Below are 8,579 nucleotides of genomic sequence, written 5' to 3' on the forward strand. Positions count from 1 at the left end.
CTTGGAAGACAATCTTAAACTCCTGAATATCTCAGGCATTACAGCAGAACAGGGCTTGCCTGCTGGGCTTGGAGTAGCCAACAACCAAAGGAAAGACTGATTAGAGGTGGAATTAAACAAAAAAAAAAAACCAACAAACCCAACACTTAAAGAAATGAGGTACCCGCAGGAGGTGCGGGGTTTTTGTAACCGTGTTCACACATCTGAAAAAAAACAAACAAAACCAACCCCAACAAATGCACAGGCTCCCCCCTTCCCCTCAATTATCCATATGTATGTCTTATAATGTTTATAAACTATATGGAAACTATATCTTCAGAACTAAGGATTGTATTGTTGAATTTATAGCAGACCAGTATATGATTTTTTTTTTCTTTTTTTCTCGAGAAAACCAACTGGCAGCAGTGCCTACAGATGCTGAAAGCCATCGGGCGGGCTCAGTACGCGCGGGGGGGACCACAGCGGACCAATGTTCTCAGCAATTCAGAGCACTAAACTTTGGGAAGGGTGGGGAGGGGGGTGGTTGTATGCCGTGCAGCAAAGTCCATACCCAGAGAGCCAAAAACTCACCCTTTACATCCTAATTTGTAACCGGAGGGGAGAGAGAGAGAGAGATTAATTAGTCCAAATCAATAGAGCCATAGAGCTCTGTCTCCGGAGAGCGCTGCGAAGCCCCGGGGAGGAGAGGGGCTTTTTTGGGGCTGGAGGCAGAGAGGGGCTTCCCAGTGGTGTGAGGACCTTTATAGCTGGACTAAGGTTTTCACCAGGGCAGTAAGGAGCAGTTCCCAGGGTGCAGACAGTCCTGACAGCTTCAGGAGAGGTTTTTTGTTTCTTAAAAGGAACTGGTTGCGTCACGGGAAGAGTCAGAGAAGGGGGAAACTCATAGGGGACCGGCGAGAAGCGCAGTGCCCAGGGTGCCTGGTCCACCACAGGAGAGAAAAATAAATGGTCCAAGACAGCCATACAAAGGGGGTTGTGGCTAGTTGGAGGAGAGGGAGCAGATCTGCTTGTTCCCCTCGTCCCAAAATTAAACCCCGCGGCGGAGGGAGGCGTTTGCTGGTCGGGGGCACGGGGGAGCCGGTGGCATCACCCATGGCAGCCCCAGGGGCTCGGGGAGGTGCTGCCTCCGTTCTGCAGTCGGTGCGAATTCCTTGTCAGCGTGGATATGTGAGACCAAACAGACACTGAAGTTAATGAAACAAGGGAAATAAAAGTGATCTTGGACAAGAAAAGGCTGCTGTTCATTTCGTAACGATACCCCAGTGGCGGTGGCACGTTTCGAGCCCGTGGCTCATGTGTGGGGCTGGAAAGCCCAAAGGCAACGGCTCGTGTTTTCCATCAGATACACCACAAGCTTCAGGAAGAACGGGGCAGCTCGGGAAATCTGCTCTCCCAGCAGCTTTGGGGATGGGGAGAGGGTATTTACACAGTGGTAGATCCCCTGCAGGTATCTGGAAATGAAAAGGGAAACTCCCAAGCAAAAAAAAGGAAGAAAAATTCCTCGATGTATTTATTTTTAAGAGCAGTTGGGCACTGGGAGCAGGCGGCTGGGGGAGCACGGTGTTTTCTATCTGCCTAGCAAGCGAGGAGGGGCAGGAGCTTGGATGCTTCACTTTAAAATATCCTTCTTGGGGAATAGCCAGAGTAACTCTGGGAGGAGAAAGGAAGAGGTTACTTCATCAAGCCCTCTCCCTTCCAGCTCCTACCCAAACTTTTCTGTCTACAGGGCTCTAAAGCTCCACTAAAGGGATGTCCAATGCAGCCAGAACAAATAATCCGTGATCTGAAATAGCTCCCTCACGTCCTACTCTCTATAACCAATAGCAACTGAATGAGTCTGGCACTGTCCCTTAGAAGTGGAGAATGTTGTTATGTTGGTTATTTCATTTCATACTTTGGAAATCAAAGCTCTCAGTGGGAGAATGAAGAAGAGAAGCACTTTATTAATTTTTTTTAAGTCTGTGTGTAACTCCTGTAATATAGGAGTGAAATGTCAGCGCAGGAGATGCTAATGTTTTATAAATGATTTGGGTGCAGCAGGCACGATGGATAGTCTTTGAGATGAATTATATTAGAACAGACTACGCCTGGCTCAAGCCCATAATTGTATTTTTAGTATCTTTTCCTTTAACATGGAGGAAAAATAAAGGCAACTCCATGGTGTATTACGAGCCTTGTCAATCAAGCGCTCTAACGCCTAGCAATAAAGGCTACTGTTTAAAAACCAGAAGGGAGACATGATACACTGCTAAATAGGAGGTGTCGCTTGACATGGACTGTGGGTTTCTGATGTTCCTCCTGCCTCCCCCTTAGCTGCCGTCCCTCCCTGCGCCCATCCTTCCTCCACGACCACAGCTCTTTGAGGATAAACTAAATTTTTATGGCATGCTCTGACACTTAGCCTCAATAACTAACTTCCCATCTACATGGTTCAGCTCTGCCACGGCCCCTGGTTCACTCTCGTGTGGTTTTCCCCCAATCCCTTCATACAGCATGTCTTCATGCATTTTGAATGTTGCTCTGAGGGCTGGCATAAATCCCCTCTTCTCTGAAGATGCACTCCCCACAACCTCAAAGCACGCATCTCTCCAGTTGAGCAGACACAGGTATTGCCATCACTTGCCAGAGATAGTCTGTCTCAGGCTGGAGATAAATTGGAAATATTTGGGATTTAATCAGAATCACTCCCAGACACCAAAGATTTGACAGGGAGGTCTCCGGGGTAAAGGACTGAACCCCAAGGTGGTGGTAAGCACCATGGTCACTCTGGGACAATGCTGGGCAGAGGTCCACATGCTCCCATTTGGACAGGCTGGATCGATGGGCTGAGGCCAACAGCATGAGGTTCAATAAGGGCAAGTGTCAGGTCCTCCACCTGGGGCACAACAACCTCATGCAGCACTACAGGCTTGGGAAGAGTGGCTGGAAAACTGTCTGGTGGAGAAGGACCTGAGGGTGTTGGTCAATAGCCAGCTGAACATGAGCCAGCAGTGTGCCCAGGTGGCCAAGAAGGCCAACAGCATCCTGGCCTGTATCAGGAATAGTGTGACCAGCAGGACTAGGGCAGTGATTGTCCCCTTGTGCTCGGTACTGCTGAGGACCCACCTCAAATACTATGTTGAGTTTTGGACTCATCATGACAAGAAAGACATTGAGGTGCTGGAGTGTGTCCCGAGAAGGGCAATGTTGCTGGTGAGGGGTCTGGAGCACAAGTCTTGTGAGGAGAGGCTGAGGGAGCTGGGGGTGTGCAGCCTGGAGAAAAGGAGGCTGAGGGGAGACCTTCTCGCTCTCCACAACTCCCTGAAAGGAGGGTGTAGCAAAAAGGGATTGGTCTCTTCTCCCAAGTAACAAGTGATAGGACAAGAGGAAATGGCCTCAAGTTGTGCCAGGGGAGGTTTAGGATGAATGTTAGGAAAAAATTCTTCACAGAAATGTTTATCAAGCATTGGAACAGGCTGCTCAGGGCAGTGGTTGAGTCACCATCCCTGGAGGTATTCAAAAGACAGGTAGACATGGTGCTGAGGAACATCATTTAGCTGTGGACTTGGCAGTGTTAGGTTTATGGTTGGACTCGATGATCTTAAAGGCCTCTTCCAACCTAAATGATTCTGTGATTCTATAAACCTAAAACCCCTGCATGCTCCACAACTCCACCTGGGCTCCCCCAGCCGTGCCACCGTTCCCTTCCCAGCCAGGGGGGATCAGCCATGAACTGGTGCCCTTCACGATCACAAGCTCAACCTTTGGACGTGCATGGATTCCCCTCTCCGGGGTGCGGGCAGACAAGCTGCCTGTTGCAGACATGGTTAGACGCTGCCGATAGCTCCTCACAGCTCGGCTGCAAGTTCTAAACACCTCCCTTGGGGAAACGTGTCACTTGAGCATTTATTTGCTCATCGTTTTCCCCCTTCCTTGAGCGCTCTCCGGTCTGCCGCCCGCACCGCGCGCTGCTCTGGCAGACGAGACGAGTCCCCGCCGCTGTGGCTGCCTTCCCCTTCTTCACATCACTGAGCTTTAATGCTCTAACTTTGGGCTGCTCATGCAAATCCTTTCCATTAAAAAAATAAATGCCAGGGAACCCAGAAGAGACCCCAGACTGTGCCTCTGGAAACTCATCCCCAGCAGCAGAATCCCGTTTCCTGAGTCGGAGCCAATTTTCTCTCCGTTGTACCACTTTTCCACAATTTCATCCCATAATTGCTAACGTGGAGCTTCTCATACCTGCTTTGAAAACACAAACCATATGATACTGCATCTCTTTTATCCTCCCAGGTAGAATGAGAAGCAAACAATTTTTGGATATTGAGAATAAATTTTTAGTTTATCAGTCTAAACCAAGGCCATGAGTCCACCGTTTCTCCTGTGTTCCCTGTCACTTCCCAGACAACACTTGTGCTCCCCCAGCACCAATTTCAAATTATTTCTTTTGTCTCAGAAAGTTGCTCTGCGACGTGTACCCCCCTTTTCAAGGGACAGAGCAGAACAAAAGCATCACTTCATACTTCTCGTAAGCTAAGTAACACTTTTTTGTGGTCCTTCAAGTTCACCCTTCCCGAACTCCTCCATCTGTGTATGCTTTCCCTGCCTCAGCTTCAATCACACCCCCGGGAACACTTCCCAAGATCCCATTTCCCATTGCATGACCAAGAATATTTCCCTTTCCATTGTTTACCATCTCCTTGTGGTCTTGTAGGTTGACATCATGCCCCTGTTCCACCAGCCCTCTCTCCCTTAATGCGCCCAGCAGCCCCTGAAATCACAACTGCTTTGGTGAAACACGAGATCGCTGACACCAGAGGGATGGGAATGGTGATTAGAGGGATGGATGCTCTTGTGTTGCCAAGGGCATTGGAGTTTGTGGGTTACAGATGGAAGCAAAAGCAACTGTGAAAACAGGACAGGGGGGGCTGCAGTGGTGCTCACATTCTGCAATGTGTGTGTTTGGGAAGGTGTCACGCTGGCATCGCCGGCGAGCCAAAACACTTCTCCACCCACACAAAAGCAGCCCCGGGAGCAGCACCCCTCCAGAGTCCCCATCCATCTCGCTCTCTCCCAATACACTCCATCCTCCCCTCTGCTGGAGAGACTGCCTTCAAAGGGGAGAAGGATCTTTCATCTCAGTGACCACCTCCGTCCCTGGTCCCCTCTCAAAAGCAGCCAATTAGGTGAACAAAAGCGAGCATTAGAACACAAGCCCCTCACTACCAGGCTCATTGCCGGAAGGAGCTGCTGACTAAAATCCATTTTTTAACCCCCACCCCATGAATACGGGTGAAATTCTCCCTCATCCTCACAACCTGAGCCCTTTCCGGAGCTGCCCTCCATCTTCTTCCTCCTTTGTGAAAACAGAATCAAAATAACTGTTTAACAAATCAGCCATTACTTTCTCCCATGTCACCAATTCCCCGCTATCATTTCGTAATTGGCCAATTTTCTCTTTTACCTTCTCTCTGCTCTGAATACGTCTCGGGAAGCTCTGATTGTGTGTTAAAATACCCTCCCTAATTCACTGCTCAATATCTCTTTCTGCTCTTCTAATTGCCCTTTTAACTTGCTTCTAATTTTTTTATAAATCTCCTAATCCTCTTCCTGCACAAGTTGTTTACACGCACCGGAGAATGTATATGTATTAGCAGATGTTCCTGGGTAAATAATGCACAAAAGAATATTACTGCTTCACGCAAGCTGCAATTACTGCTTTCCTCAGAATAAGCCCTGTTTAACCCTCCTATTTAGGGCACACGCCCCTGCTCTCGCTGCACATCTCCAGGCTATTTCACTCCTGCTGCAGAACATTAACACCACCAGCTCCACCACGGCTCGCTCGCTATCTTCTGGGGAAAAAAAAGAATTAAAAGGAAAAAAAAAGAAAAGAATCAAAAGGATAAAGTGAATGGTACAGTTATGTTCCAACAAATCTTCTTTTTTTCGGGAGCGCAGCGAGAAGAAACGAAACAGAATAGCGACACGACTCGAACACAGTGGCACAACCCCAAGTAATAAACAAATTTGATAGTCTCGGTGCTTTTGATTTATGGACAGCTTACTGCGCTCCCCGCTCGCAGGGAGCCGGCTGTCAAAGCCCTCATGCCGCAGCCAGGCGGAGGGTCAGGGCAGGCGCTGTTTGCCATCCGCTTTGTAAAAGACTTCCTTAAAAATACTCAAAATTTCCTTTCTCCTCTCAATTTGTTTGCGGCCTCCTTCTCACAAAACACTGCAGTACCCGCCAGATGCTTCCAATCCTGTATTTTCCAGCTAAAGGGTGATGCTAAATCATGGGGTTGAAGTTACACGTCTCATTCCGATGAAGAGAAGCAGGTCATCGCCCAGGGAAAGTGACCCTGGGTCCAGGCAGAAGTCAGTGTTCTCCAACCCAACGCTTGATCTCTCTCGGGGACAGGAGCATCACTGGTACCAGGAAGCTCTGGGAGATGGGGGCTATTTCCTACTTACAGCCGACACTTATGGAGGCACCTTGTTGCTGCCTAAATACCAAATTGTGATTATGAATAATGTTCTGGCCACCAGAACATCTCTGGGTACAGTGATGGCCATCAGAACATCCACCTCCATCACCTCCATCCTGCTGAAAGCAGGTCCTGCTGCACCCGCACTGAGCATCGTGCCTGCCTGACGCCACCTGCCCCAACCTGCCCTGGGGACAGAAGATGAAAAAAAAAATGGAGAGGGAGGAAAAGCAAAATGAGACGGAAACAGTAAAAGCTCACCTCCTGCTTTTCAGAGGCTGCTCTGCCACGCAGGGTCAAAAGCAAAATGCTTCTATTAAAACATGAAATTGTTCCTGCAGGTTTCCGAGGCTGTTAAAGAATAACAAAACTCCTGGCTATTTGCTGACTGGCCTGGAAAGATTTCCATTTCTTCCCCACATCAGCACACTTTATTTCCCAGAGCAGCAGATCCCACTCCCAGCAAGGGTTGCCGTGCCCAGAGATGGGTTTTGTTGGCTTCAATTTGAGCTGCACCAGTTTCATTCCATCCCCCTCCACCCCGTGGTTCCTGCAGGCAGGTATGGCAGCATCCTCAGCACAGGACTTTGTGCTGCACCTTCCCCATCTCACAGCCCAGATTTAACACCTCTACTTCAAACCTACCAGTGTGACTGGGTTGGTTGTTTTTTTTTTTTTTTTCCTACAGACCTGGGGAAACTTCTCTCAGACCTGCTTTCTCAATAGCGCATACAAATTGCTCTCCCTGGAAAAGCTTTTTCATAGTTATTCCCTCAGCCAATCCTTCTACAGCTAAAATATCCTGTAATCAAAGGTCTTGGCTTCTTACAGGTCTGCTCTAAAGAAGCGTTTCTAGGTGCCTTCCCCATCTCACAGCCCAGATTTAACACCTCTACTTCAAACCTACCAGTGTGACTGGGTTGGGTTTTTTTTTTTTTTCTCCTACAGACCTGGTGAAACTTCTCTCAGACCTGCTTTCTCAATAGCGCATACAAATTGCTCTCCCTGGAAAAGCTTTTTCATAGTTATTCCCTCAGCCAATCCTTCTACAGCTAAAATATCCTGTAATCAAAGGTCTTGGCTTCTTACAGGTCTGCTCTAAAGAAGCGTTTCTAGGTGGGCTGTTTTCATGAACTGCCTTGCATGCCCTCACGTCCTCAGAATAAGCCTTGTTTAACCCTTCTGGCAGTTCACAGAGTACCTGTGTTATTTTCAACTGGCGCATTAACCTCATTCTAAAATATAAAAATTTAAAAACAGAAAATTAAAAGGAAAAGCAGAGTGACCCTTTTGGCACACGCCCTGCCCAAGGATCCTGGGAATGACCCAAAAACCCAAACCCCATCAGCAGGCAGAGTTGGCAGCCTCCAGGGTAGCATCCCAGCCCTGTGTGCCCTGCCCCCCAGGAGAATCCCTATCGCTGGAGAGACCTTATCACATTTTCAGGGGTTCCTGACAGAAGGAGACACTGGAACACTCGCTCCTCTCCAGCTCTTAACGTTAATTGCTTTTCTAAAGGCACAGCTCAGGGAAGCAGCCCCGCGGAGGAGAGCGGCACGTGGAGCGGCGAAACCGCATCCTTGCCATCGCAGGAAGACTTCTCGACTCCTTCCTGCATCTACTTAGCACATAGAAAGCAAAAGGAAACAAGAGAACACACACATATGGAGCCCCCGTTAAACCTGAACTAAATATACCGCGGGATGCTAACAGCCTGCCTCGACTTGCTGGTGCTTCAGCTGGTGCGGCAGGACCCCGACCACCGGGGTTCACCGGGCAGCTGGAAGGCTTTTCCACATGGGAAAACTCCAAAATCACCCTCCACACATGCTGCCGACACAGCACTGCCCGGAACTGTTGATTCAAGAATGGAGATCACACCAAAAGACACGGGGCAGCCCTGCCTCGCAGCATCCCTGCTGGTCCTCCATCATCCCACGTGCTTGTGGGACCCCCTTCCCCATAGCCCCAGGACTGGCCAAGGACATGATCTGCACGGCCCACCAAGGCTAAGGAAGAGCTCACCATCAACCAGGTGGATCTCCGGGAAGGGAGAACTGGGAAGTCTTCAAGATTAAACCAGTGAGAGAGGTGGGAGCAGCGGGAAGGAGA

The sequence above is a fragment of the Calidris pugnax genome, unplaced genomic scaffold, assembly GCF_001431845.1.
Source record: "Calidris pugnax isolate Ruff unplaced genomic scaffold, ASM143184v1 scaffold133, whole genome shotgun sequence".
Classification (NCBI taxonomy): domain Eukaryota; kingdom Metazoa; phylum Chordata; class Aves; order Charadriiformes; family Scolopacidae; genus Calidris; species Calidris pugnax.